At 40.9% G+C, this 13,679-nt stretch overlaps 1 pseudogene; it reads left to right on the top strand.

Annotated features, from left to right (window-relative positions):
• Positions 1-283: 283 nt before the first annotated feature.
• LOC138382005 (5S ribosomal RNA) lies at positions 284-402 on the top strand (annotated as a pseudogene).
• Positions 403-13,679: the final 13,277 nt, after the last annotated feature.

Below are 13,679 nucleotides of genomic sequence, written 5' to 3'. Positions count from 1 at the left end.
TCAGTGCCTATTAGACAAGAATTTTTGAAAGGTTACTGGTAAGTTATCCACCACAGAGGTAATCCATGATAAAGAATTGACCAGAAAACATCAGGGACATAGAATTAATAAACTAATAATTAATAGTTAATTAAACTAAATTAATAATACAGATTGTATAGTTTCATACTTTCTATATCCCTGCAATAAGGGCAAAAGGCTTAGATTCAGAGAGGAGATGTTGCCTTTGCCAGGGACAGAAATATTTTCGAACACTATTCCTATTGGGAAAAAACCCAATGGGGTCTACAGCCACACCACCCTGAACATCCCCAATCTCTTCTGATCTCAGAAGCTAAGCAGGGTCGGGCCCGGTTAGTACTTGGATGAGAGACTGCCTGGGAATACCGGGTGCTGTAGGCTTAAGAATTAAAATTAAGGCCGGGTGCAGTGGCTCACACCTGTAATCCTAGCACTCTGGGAGGCCGAGGCAGGAGGATCACTCAAGGTCAGGAGTTCGAGACCAGCCTGAGCAAGAGCAAGACCCCGTCTCTACTAAAAATAGAAAGAAATTAGCTGGACAACTAAAAATATATATAGAAAAAATTAGCCGGGCATGGTGGCGCATGCCTGTACTCCCGGCTACTCGGGAGGCTGAAGTAGGAAGATCGCTTATGCCCAGGAGTTTGAGGTTGCTGTGAGCTAGGCTGATGCCACAGCACTCTAGCCCGGGCAACAGAGTGAGACTCTGTCTCAAAATAAATAAATAAATTAAAGAAAAAAGAATTAAAATTAAAAATAATTAAAATAAAGAATGAAGTATTTAAAAAAAAAAAGAAAAACAATGGTGCCAGAATACCCAACAAGAGGTCATGACCTTATATGTAAATTCACTTTCAAGTCCACCAAAACAAGGTGTGCTGTGGCCCACTCGATCTACTTCCTGGGGAATCAGACTTGTAAAGCTGAACTTGAGGTCAGAAAAATGAGTAATACCCAGCATACAGCCTCTATCAGTGCCAATAAAGTGTACATGACCGTTCAAAAATCTTTCTATTGTTGTTGCTGTTTTAACTACAACTTGGAATGGACATAGCACAGATCAGTTCTACTTCTCTGTTCTGAAGTCCTAATAGCTAAGTAAATGAATACATCCTTCGATTTTTCCCGTGAAAATATACATAGGAATTCTGCCCCATACTGGAACTTGGAGTCTAACTGGACTTCTTTCATAGCTTGCATTACTTGTATTTTCATCTTTAGGTAAATAGAGTGTTTCGCTGGTCACGTATGTCACAGCTTAATCTATGGGGCGTGGGCCAGAAGAAACACAGATGGAACTAATGACAGTTTTACTATGCGGACAGTGTGATACTCACTCTGTTTGAGTGACATTGTTTTGTGTATATACATGGAGGAAAGCTTAACAAGCCGTCATTTACTATGACAATGGGGGCGTATGAGTGGTTCTCAAACCAAAGAGCAGAGATTATCTCTTTGTGAGGACAAATTTGATTAAGAGGCATTCCTTGTGCACTTTTTGTGGTACTGAACAGGGAGCCGGATGCTTAGTGTCAATGCAACCATCTTTTCAGTACCCTTGAGGAAAAAGCTGCCTGCTGACACTTGGGTAAACAACATCTACCAGTGACAGAAGGAAACGTACTCAGGCAGCAAAGCAATGGGCATTGAAAGGCCATGAGACCTGTATGCAATTCATAAAAGAACCAGAATGCTCAACAAGAGAGTGGAATCCTGTGCCCTCCCCCTCTTCAGTTTCCTTAAACTCCCCATAGCCTTTAGACTCCAGGAATTCTTCCCAGGTTGCAATGACTATAGTGAACACTCTAATGTTTCTGCCAACAGAGAAGTAAAAGAGCGCGGTTAACACAAAACCATGAGACATCCTTTAAAGTAACACACGTTCGCTCCTCCGTCCCTGCCTGCAGGCCAGCAAAATGCCAGACATGGAGATACAGGTCTAGCAAGCAGCTCTTTGCTAGAAAATTACTGGGAGAGATGAACCAGACTCAGATGAATACTTGAAATCTGGATACACAAAACCTGTTCATGTAGTGTAATCTTTTAATTTTTTTCTTTTTTTTTCCTTTTTTTCTTTTCTTCTTTTTAAAAAAGAAAAGGGAAATCTTTTCATTTCTGTTCAAAGCCACTAAAACAAAATGGGGTGAACCATCACTTAGATACTCAGAAGCCTGGAGATGGAGTGGAGGAGGGGACTGCGGAAGAGAGGAGGAAAGAAATGGGAGGAAACCAGGGGATTATTTGTACCAATCTCACTGCTGAAAATGTCTGCTTCCTACTCTGGGGATCAGAGTTTGCAAAACATTTTATCTTTCTCTGTTGACAAAGGATCTTGTAAAATGATGGTCACTGAATCAACTAAATTACATTCAACAAACATTGATGGGTATTCTCTATATCTTTGACGCTGTGCTAGATACAAAAAATGAGCAAAACCCAATCCCCGCTGTTGAGACTTCTACAGTTTATTAAGAAAGTATACAATAACTCCCTAGGAGATGGAGCTACCAAGTACTAATTGGCTTCAAAGCAGAAGTAATCCATTAATTCAACTATCTGTCTATCCATATATACTTACTTAGATACTTAAGGCTCTAGGAGATTGTATCAGGACACTCTTAAAGTTGATTTTTTAAAAAATCCAAGTTTTTTCTTATTAGTTTTGTCTTCTCTTCTAAAACCTTTAATTTCAGTGATAGACTGGGATTAAATTAACAACTTTTAACATCTGAAACCCAGCTGCGCTTATGGAAATAAGGGACAAAAGGCTTTGAAATAGAAAATAGATATCCCAAAACTCATCGTTCTACAATTCTACGAAATTGCCCTAAACCCTTTTTCAGACTACTGTAAAACAAGCTTATAAATTAGAAACAGAAAAGTACACCGATACCAATATAGGTGACAGTTGACAATAGAGAAAAGAGATGGAAAATATTGAAAGCAAACAGAAGAAAAGAAGAATAGTTATTGAGAGTCATCTAATATATAGGCAAAAAGCTCCCTCAGTTAGATTAAGAGCAACCAGTTAGACAAGCATGGGAATTACAGGAAGAAGCAGCTACACTGACATAGTACAAACTATTAGTTGATAGCAAGGGAGCTTGTAGGAAACAAGTCAAAAAATTCCAAGAGCACAGTGGTCAGAGCACAGCTAGCAGCTCTACCCACCTTAATAATCCCTGGGAAATCACATCATCATGAAATTGTTTTTCATAATGGTGGCCCTGAGTCATCAGGGAAAACTTTAAATCCTGTTCACTATTCTCTATTTTAAAAAGCAGGAAATGTTTTGGGGCCAGGAGACTACGTAATGCCGTTTAGAGTTTTTATAGGCAAGCTTTGGTTGTGTAGACGTTTTACATATTCCCTAGGAACTGAAATCTCTCTGATTAATCAGGGGTTTACAATGTTCTTGACCAGTAAAATGCTCTTTTAAAAATTTTCTCTAATACCTATTGACCATGTTAACATGTCATTAGAAAAAATATATTTTCCATATATTCCCACAATTATTTTAAAACACTAAACTTGGCTTATTCTGGGGAAAGCATTTTGAGTAGAATTTATGTAGATGGAGAGGCAATAGGGAGGAAGCTGACAGCATAGAAAGAGCATGAAGAGTACGTGGCGACGTGGCACGCTCGCTAATGCTACCTAGGGCTGACTGCACAGAGGTTTGCTGGTGGAAGGCAGACAGAGGCAGGACCCCGCAGGTGAGTCGTGGGGTTGGGAGAATAGAAGAAAAAGTGGCCCCCAGGCCTCCATCTGTCGTTCTTCAATAGTTGGGAAGATGACAGTGTTTTGTCCCAATAGGCATGTCCCGTTCAGGCCCCCCACGTCTGTGGATAGTCCCTGTGTCTTTCACGTGGAGGAAGATGGCACTTCTCTCTGCTGTCAGCTGTCGCCTTTATTGGTATCAAGGTGCTTTTCTGTTTCTAATTTACAAGCGTGTTGTGAAGTAGTCTGAAAAAGGGTTTGAGGGCAATTTTGCAGAATTGTGGAACGATGAATTTTCAGATATCTATTTTCTGTTTCAAATAGGAAATACACTTGACAAACAGACTCTTACAGAGGTGGGAGAGAGAATGCTTAGCTTTCTCTGGGCTCCACTTTCCTGGGCCTTGACTGGGAGCTGTATAAATAGGCTTGAGTGTGCTGTTTGAGAGAGCACCCAGGAAGAGCAAAAGCTGGTCTCTGTCTTGGGTTCTAGAGTCCCATAAGGATGAGCAAGGCTTATCTAATTAACTAGAGTTCTTAGTGACAGGCGAGTTCTGTGTCTGTGTCCCTTTAATAACCATGGAACTTTGGTAGAGTCTTCTCGCACCCGGCACCCTCTTGTCCAGTGGTCACCCAATCCACGTTGCAAACATCCATGACTGATAACTTCCTACCTCGCGAGACAGTCTTAGGAAATTATTTAGAAGATACTCATGTTAAATTAATTCATCTTACATGAATAAGACTTTAATTTCTGGCTTAATGGAGGATCCAACTTCATAATCACTCTCCTTGCTCTTTATGGAATAATGTCTTTTCTGGTTTTTCTAGTTCTTGCTTCTACACCTATCAGTAACATTAAAGTTAGATTATGTGGAGGCTGATGATAATGTGCAGTTGGTAGATTTTCTACAACTTTTTCTGGTCCATCAGTCACTTTGAATTTTGTTAATACCTGTACCAGAGGGTGAGTGGGAAAAGGAAAGGTGTTAACAAAGATTCAAATGACTAATGAACCAGAGAATTTTTTTTTTTTAGACAAAATTATAGGCATGGGATTATCTTAAATTGTCATCTATTTTGTGGCTCTATTTTAAAAATTTACTAGTATATTGGGCATCACTAAATATATCTAAAAGACAGTTATGCAGCAACATAACTCAGACTTAGCATTATTTCTGACCAATAAAGCTTGCAGCATTTACCCACAATCCTTGTCTCGGCTGTCTGCTTGAGTGGAATTCCCACTCCTTTTGGTATGGTTTTGGGAGTTGGGACATCATCTTTATCTACTGGCTTCTGTGGTATTGACTGCATCTAAAATGAAAGATTCTGCATTTAAATGTTGCCTGGAAAAAACACAATATCTTGCTTTCTTTTATTCATTCATTTAAAGTAATTATTGCTATCACAGTTTCATGTGCATTTTTCCCAAACCATAATGATTTGAGACTTATAGAGTATGGTAAAACAGTTGGATTGTTTTGTCAGGGAGGCAATTTTGTGAAGCAAATGGTAGTAATCTGAGCCACTTTTTGGTTTCAAAAGACTTCATTTGTTCACAGGACAATTTTAGGCTCCGTACAATTTCTTACCTGGAGGCTGAGAGCCTATGTTCAAAATCCCACTTCCCACCTCCCACATGCAGAGTGCAGGTATGAGTACTTAAAATAAGACACAGTCTTCTGCAGAGTTTTCCTTTCCTACCTCCTTTGGCTCAGCGTGTCTCTGAATTCTTTGTAATTAGTTTAAAAGAAACATGGAAAAAAAAGTTATAGTCTTTTGAAATAAACTACATGTTTCCCTTAGGAATTTATACTAAAATGTGTATTTATTTTTAAAAACCAAATGATATGAATATAAGAAATGCAATACTGCGTCAGCCCAATGGTCTAACCAGCCTGTGGTTTCAGAGTTTCATAGTACTCCATTAATGCTGGCCTCAGAAGTTTTGGGATGTATTTCAAACTTCCTGGTTTCCTTTAATACTCAAAGTTGGATTTACCATTCATAGATTCATCTAAACTTTTCCTGAACTTATTTATATCTTTAGCTTATATGAATGATAGAAATAATGAGTCCCACAATGGCAGGGTACTATGCCCCGTCTACCATGAGACTATAAAAAAGGTGTTACTATAGGGGAATGAAGACTTGTGATGGATTACTCAATCTATCAAGTTGTTCTTGTGGTCAACTATTCACATCCCTTCCATATGCAAAACTCTTTCACCCTCATCCTGTGAGCACCTTCTCACACACACACACACACACACACACAGCCTCATCTAATCATGGCATCTGTGGAAAGTCCAGGATCTTGTGATCCACATCAGGTCCAATTGCTGCTACTTTAATCCAGAGACCTATGAACTGAATAGAAAGTATCTACCTCCAACATACCTTTGGTAGGCAGCTTCTAAGCTGGGCTGCAATGGTGCCTCACCTCCTGGTATTTGTGAGCTTGTCTTACGTAACTTGCTTCCTACCAACAGAATATGTCACATCAGGCTGGGCGCGGTGGCTCACGCCTGTAATCCTAGCACTCTGGGAGGCCGAGGTGGGCGGATCGTTTGAGCTCAGGAGTTCGAGACCAGCCTGAGCAAGAGCGAGACCCCACCTCTACCAAAAATAGAAAGAAATTATATGGACAGCTAAAAATATATATAGAAAAAAATTAGCCGGGCATGGTGGCGCATGCCTGTAGTCCCAGCTACTCGGGAGGCTGAGACAGGAGGATCGCCTGAGCTCAGGAGTTTGAGGTTGCTGTGAGCTAGGCTGACGCCACGGCACTCACTCTAGCCTGGGCAACAGAGTGAGACTCTGTCTCAAAAAAAAAAAAAAAAAAAAAGAATATGTCACATCTGAGATTAGGTTACATAAGATAGTGACTTTTGCTGGCTCTGATTAAGCAAGGTGCCATGTAGAGGAGGCTCACGTGGCAAGGAACTGAAGGTGGCTTCTGGTCAATTACCAACAAGGAATTGAAGCCCTCAGTCTAACAGCCTTCAAAGAACTGAATCCTGGCAACCATGCAGGTGAGCTTGGGAGTGCATCCTTCCCCAGCCAAACTTCAGATGAGCCCCCATCCCTGACTGACAACTTGAATGAAGCCTTATTACAGATCCTGAATCAGAGAACCTAGTTAAGCTGTGCCTGGAGCCCTGACTCACAGAAACTATGTGGTAATAAATACATGTTGTTTTAAACTACTAAATTTTGGGGATAATTTGTTACTTAACAATAGATAATTAATTGGCAAGAGACAATCAGTACATCTAATGTACAATGGTGAAAAAAGGACAAGATAACGGCAGTAAATACTCCAATCTGAAAAAGTAAATAGGCACACAGCAATCACTGGCCCACAGCAATTCTGAAACCCTATTAGGTAAGTGTCATGGGAATCCCTGTTATGAACTAGTTGGGTCCCTCTACCCTAAGGTAGGAATGTTCCTTGATTAGACCCACTTCTGCTTCACAGAGGTAGCTCTCAAATCCATTTGTCTCCATTTTTCTTGGCTTTGTCTTCTCAGAGGCCTTTCCCATTCCATCATCCTTCTTGCTCCTTTGTGAAGTGAACACTGGAGAATATAGCGTTGTTGTTGCTGAGCTGTTTCTTTCAGAGCCCTTCTTGCCTGTAGAGAGTTGAGGTCCAAGGTCCTTTTACACCATGGACAGTCTCAGACTCTTTTAGCCTAGACCAGAAGCACTTTTGTCAATATGTGTCTTTCAAAAACACTGTGTGCTTTCTATTTATGTGATTCCCATGAACTTCATATCCCAAAAAGCACATCCATGATCCTTGTTGAGATAAACCTTTTCCTGTCTCAACTTAATTACCACAAATTTGGGCATATTCAGGCTTCTGGGAGACTTTGCCCATAAGATTTCTGGAAAGTTCTTTTGTCCATCTGAAAGAGTCTATGAGACACACCTTTGTTCTTTCAGAAGTCTTAACGACAGATGTTACTGCTACATCCTAGACTTGATCTTTACCCTGAGGCCATGTCTTACTGACAGCACCATGGATTTCACTTTTGCTTGAGGCGTGATCTTTTCTGAGTTCATCTATTTCTTTAGTACCTTATTAAATGCAGCTTATGATTTCAACATTCCACCTAAAACTTCTTGCCCAAATCTTTGTTAATTAGGTACATTTTTTGTCTTCCAAGTTAGCTCAAGTGACAGTTTTACCAAGCGTTTTGCTACTACATATCACGGGCCACTATTTTTCTTATTTCCTATAATAATTTCTTTTCTGTTTACCAACCAATCCCAGAATCAAGGCTACTTCTAGATATTATTAATAATTTCTATATCAGTAAGCTATCGATGCTTAACAAACAACCACAAAAATGTCAGTAGTTCACAACAGTAAGTATTTGTTGCACTCTCTGGTCCATAGATCTGGAATGGCTTTGCTTCAGGCTGTGGGTCCACTGGGCTTGGTCTAGTTTGTGGGTCTCTGCAAAAAAGCAAGACCAAACTCAAAAGCATATTTTAGCTTCTGTTCACATCACAGACACTAAAATCCTATTGACCAAAGCAGGTCATTTGGCCAAGTCCAAAGTCAAGGAGAAGGAAAGTATATTCCACCATCATGAGATCATGTTGAGAATATGAATATACAATATCACTACATTGGAGGAAAGAATTGGGATCAATAATTCAACCTATCACACTAAGTAAAATTTTGTTTGAAGAAAGGTTTCTATGCCTAAAAATGTTTTAAATTTCTGGCCAAGATGATTTCTAAAGTCTTTTCTAGTTTGTTTTTGTTTTTTTTTTTTTTGTTGTTGTTATTCTCTTTTCTAGTTTTGGGAACACCATGGACACAGAACATTTGCATGGGTAAGGGGTAAATCAGCAAGTGTAGAAAGAGGCCAGTCCTGTTTGGCAAGCACTTGGGTGCTTATATATTCCACTAAGCACCTGAAAGGAGGGCAGGGAAGGCAGAATGAGGATGCTGCACAATTATCTAGAGTATCCAGAATTAACCCATTATTTATTATATCACTTTTTTTTGCATGTCATAAGCTTTTCAGGCCAGATGGACTCATTCCATTGTAAGTTCAAAATACATTCTATTAATGTACGTTAATGTTCACATTAGCATTATACACAATAGCCAAAAGATGGAAACAACACAATGTTCACCAACAGATGAATGGATAAATGAAACATTGTGTATACACACAATGGAATATTATTCAGCCTTAAAAAGAAATGAAATTCTGATACATGCTACGATATGAGTGAACCATGAAAACATTATGCCAAGTGGAACAAACCAGACACAAAAGAACAAATATTGTATGATTCCACTTATATGAGGTATCGAGAATAGTCAAATTCATAGAGACACAAAGTAGAATAGTGGTTAGTAGGGGCTGGAGAGTGGGGAGAATGGAGAGCTATTGTTTAACGGTTACAGAGTTTCAGTTTGGGCTGATGAAAAGTTGCGGTGAGGGGTAGTGTTGATCGTTGCACAATGTGAATGTATTTCAGAAAATTGGACACTTAATAAATGGTTACAAAGGTGATTTTTATGTTATATATATTTTACCACAATTAAAAAAAAAAACATTTGCTTCATAGAAAAAAATATACATGCCAAAGCTAAATACGAATAATTAGGATAATCCAGACCACTGTCCCTCTCCACCATAATGAGTAATTAAAGAGTTGACCACAGTTCATAATTAAATCTTAGGCCAAATAAAAATGAAATTGGGAAGGGCAGAGAAACTCTTATGACATATATTTCAAAGAAAATTAGGCTCCTGCAAAGACATGATAAACCTGTTATGACTGAAAATTCACTTATTTCAAGTTTATATTCCTGTTCAGAAAACCAGGAGGCAAATGAGAACTGTAGCAGCCTTTCTATGTCAGCACTTGTATGTTTGGGAATTGCAGTCCCTAGGAATGCATTGTTCAGATCTCCCTTTAAGAGAGGCTGGCCCAAGGAGTGCAGTTTGTAGACAGCCTCCAGCTGCTGTACCTTCAGCATCCACCACAGTGTTCAGGCTGACGTGACACTTCCTGGGCATCTCTGGTGACTGAGCTTGGTAGGGACAGGAGATTTGGGCCATTCCTGCCCAAGAGGGGACTCTTCTAATGGGCAGTCTTTGCTCTGGCTCTCCCCATTAGCCTGCTGAGAATTTCTCTGAGCTGCACTTCCGTGTGGACTCTCTTCCTCCCCCCAACCCTCCTTCCTTCACAGGTATCAGGTCGACAGCCCAGCTTGGGGCTCTCCCGTCCACTCCTGCCCCCCTCCCCTTTAGCCTTCCCAGCATTTCCCCTAGAAGTGCACGGCTGTCTTGATGTCTGCTTCCTAGAGCTGGCACAGAAACATTGTGAGGCAAATTTTGTTTGGTGTGATGAACTGACTTATAAAAAGAGTAATGACTTGATTCAAATACTTGCTTTACATTAATATTAAAAGGATGAAGACTGTTCTCCAAAAATTGGTTCTCTAGGATATGTCAGCCTGGCTGACTTGAACTAGGTGATTGGAGTTTGGGCAACTGATTTCTCCAGGTTAAGTACAGCTGGAGGCCTCGTGGATGTTTTCCTTAAGGCTGTTAATGCAGGACATGATGCACCAGAACAAAGAAGTGAACCAAGGAAGAAGGGAGAACAGGAAACTGAAATAGGCTGCAGATGGGGACCATGGAGTCAGAGCACTGGGAGAGATGTATAGCTGCGCTCTGGGTCATACTGGGAAATCAATCCCTGGCCAAGACCTCTTACTTCTTATGTATGCCTGGTGTATTAGTTTTCTACGGCTGCTCTAACACATTACCACAAATTGGGTGGCTTAAAAACAACAAAGTCATTCTCTCATAGTTTAAGAGGGCAGTCTTAAAATAAAGGTTCCCTCTCGGGGGCTCAGAGGAAGAATCCGTTCCACACCTTTCCCCTAGCTTCTGGCGGCTGCCGGCAATCCTTGCATTCCTTAGCTTGTGGCAGCGTAACTCCAATCTCTGCCTCACTCATTACATGGCATTCTCTCTGCGTGTCTGTGTCCAAATTGGCCTCTTCTTATAGGGACACCAGTCATACTGCAGGCAGGACCCACTTCAATTCAGCATGACCTCATCTTGACTGTATCTGCAAAGTCCCTATTTCAAATGAGGTCACATTCACAGGTTCCAGGTGGACATGAAATTTCTTTTTGGTGGGGGGGGGGGAGAGATATTATACTGTACAACTCAGTACACTTGGGCAATTGAGTTTAGGTTAAAAACAAATGAGCCTTGTGATGGGAAAGAATTTCCCGGTGGTGAGCCTTTGAAAATAGGAATACAGGGTCTGGCTGCAGATCTGAAACATCAGAAGGTACAGATTGTCTTCTTTCCTGACCACCCTTCCTCCACAATTAAGATGATTACTTCATTGATACTCTCCTTGGCTTCCAGTCTTCAGAACCCCGTGAAATATCTGGCTTAGTGCGTTTGTGTTTGTGCATTTGCCCTACTCCTTTACCACCCCACCCCACCCCACCCCATCACAACTGTTTTTATAGAGGAAGGCAGATGGCAGAGTCCAAATGCTAAATTGCCAGACTCATGTTGGGGTGGGAGACAGCTACATTGAGTGGAGGGGGCAGCTGCACCATTGAAATGGAATGGGGGGAGGAATTTAGGTTCTTATTTCTCAGCTTTTACCCAATTCTCTTTATGTTGATCTCCCCTAGCATTTCACTCCTAGATCCTGAAGTCCCTAGTACTGCCAGTTCCAGAACATTAAGAAGATTCTGCAGTAAATCAGGGTGGTTTTAGATTTTGCACCACCAGCTCAGAATTTTTCTCTCTGTTCTGCTCCAGATTGCAAAATTGTGTTGCTGTTGTCTCTTTGCCTGCTTGTTTTTCTCATACTTGAGATTTTTTTCAGTGTGGATATTCATATGTCTATCATCTACCTATCCATCTATCTATCTTTCCATCCATCCATCTCCCTTCATTGCAGTTTCAATGAGGCTTTGGAGGGAGTGAAGTTAGATGTGTATAGTAATCAGACATCTTAACCCAGAACTCCAGATTTAAAGTGATACCAATCAATTTCTCCTATAACGTTGAGTTGCTCAGTGCAGAAATGAAGTAGGTACACAGATTTCATCAGGGTTGAAGTTTTTCCAGGTACGAAGGGAGCAAGGTGACAGGACTTAAGGGTGCTTTATTTGCAAGGGAGTAATTATAATGATGCACCCCAGACTCTAAAGGTAGGTAGGGAGGGTAGTGAGAGCATGAAGGGGATGATGAGTGAAAAAATTGGGAGTCAATGGATTGGAGTCTCAAAGATTTTTGAAAAAGTGCTCAATTGGGTATACAAAGTTAAGGGAGCAGGAAGGATAGTGAGTAGAAGGCTGGAAATTTAGATTTAAGACTTTGGAGGGCTACTGATTTTGGACTTGAGAAGGGTGGTGTGGCAGACTATTTTTCGAAGATGGTCACAGTATTTCACATCCCATTTGGCCTTCTACAATGTGACAATGCCACACCTCTACTATTAAGAGCTAGAGTCTTATTCCTTCCCCTTGAATCTGGGCTGGCCTTAGAACTTGTTTATAACCAACTGGGTGGAAGTGAAGCTGTGTCATTCTTAGGCTAGGTCAGAAAAAGCCATGTAGTTTTGTGCTGGCTCTCTTGGAAAGCTTCCTCTTGAGGAAGCTAGCCATCATGTGAGCAGTCTAAGACTGAGACTACCATGTTGGAGAGGCCACGTGTAGGGGCTTTGGTTGATAGTCCCAGCTGAACCTAACCTTCCAACCACCCCTGCCAAAGTACCAGACACGTGAATAAAGCTGTCTTGGACTCTGCTAGAGCAGCCAGCTAGGTACCTATACGTGACTTCAGCTGACACCATGAGGAACAAAAATTGCCCAGTTGAACCCCACCTGAATTCTTGACCTACATAATTCATGAAGTATGGTAAAATGTCTGTGATTTGCAAGTCTTTCTCATTCAGATCTCTCTCCCATGAACTCCAGACCCATATATCCAACTACCTTCAGAACATCTCTACTACTAATAGCATGGCTAATAGCATCTCAGATTTAACATGCCTCAAATTGAGTTCTGGATACTTCTCTCAAGCTTGCTCTTCTCTATCTCAGTTGAAGGCAATTCAGTTCTTCCAGATTCTCAGGCCAAAAACCTTGGTGTTATCCCTCACTCCTTTCTTTCTCATACTCCATATCCAATGTTAGGAAATCCTATTGGCTCTATTTCCAAAATATATCCAGATTTCAACCACTTCTCACCACCCCACTGCTACTCCTTGGTCCAAGCTGCCATCGTCTCACCTGGATTACTGCGACGGTCTCTTTACAGGTCTCACTGCAGCTGCTCTGTTCATCTTCAGTCACTCAGCAATTTACTCAAAGGGATCCTGCTAAATGTCAGATTATATCCCTCCTCTGCTCAGAATCTTCCAATGACCCTCTGTAAATAAATGCCAACCTATGTTGCCTCCTTTGCCTCTCTGCGTTCATCTCGTACTCCTCTTGTGCTTAGCTACAATAGCTTCCTCCCTGTTCCTTAATCTGGATAGGCACAGTCCTGTCTCAGGGCCTTTGCACTGCCATTCCTTTCATTGGAAAACTCTTTCTCAGAGACCCACATGGCTAGCTCCCCACTTTCCTTGAGATATTATTCAAAAGTGACCTTCTCTGTGAGGTCTTCCACTGATAACCACACCTAAATTTCAACCTGCCACTGGGATACCCATTCCTTGCTTTCTTTGTCTCCTCAGCATGTATCATTGTCTAATATACTATATATTTTACTTATTTATTGTCTAGTTTCCCCAGTTAAATGTAAGTGCCACAAGGCAAACAATTTTGTCTAATTTGTTTACTGCTATTTAGACTAGTGCCATGCATATAAAAAACCCTCAAAACATATTTCTTGAATGACAGAATTTCTCAG

Source organism: Eulemur rufifrons, chromosome 3 (assembly GCF_041146395.1).
Source record: "Eulemur rufifrons isolate Redbay chromosome 3, OSU_ERuf_1, whole genome shotgun sequence".
Classification (NCBI taxonomy): Eukaryota; Metazoa; Chordata; class Mammalia; order Primates; family Lemuridae; genus Eulemur; species Eulemur rufifrons.
This window is presented reverse-complemented; position numbering and strand designations above follow the sequence as displayed.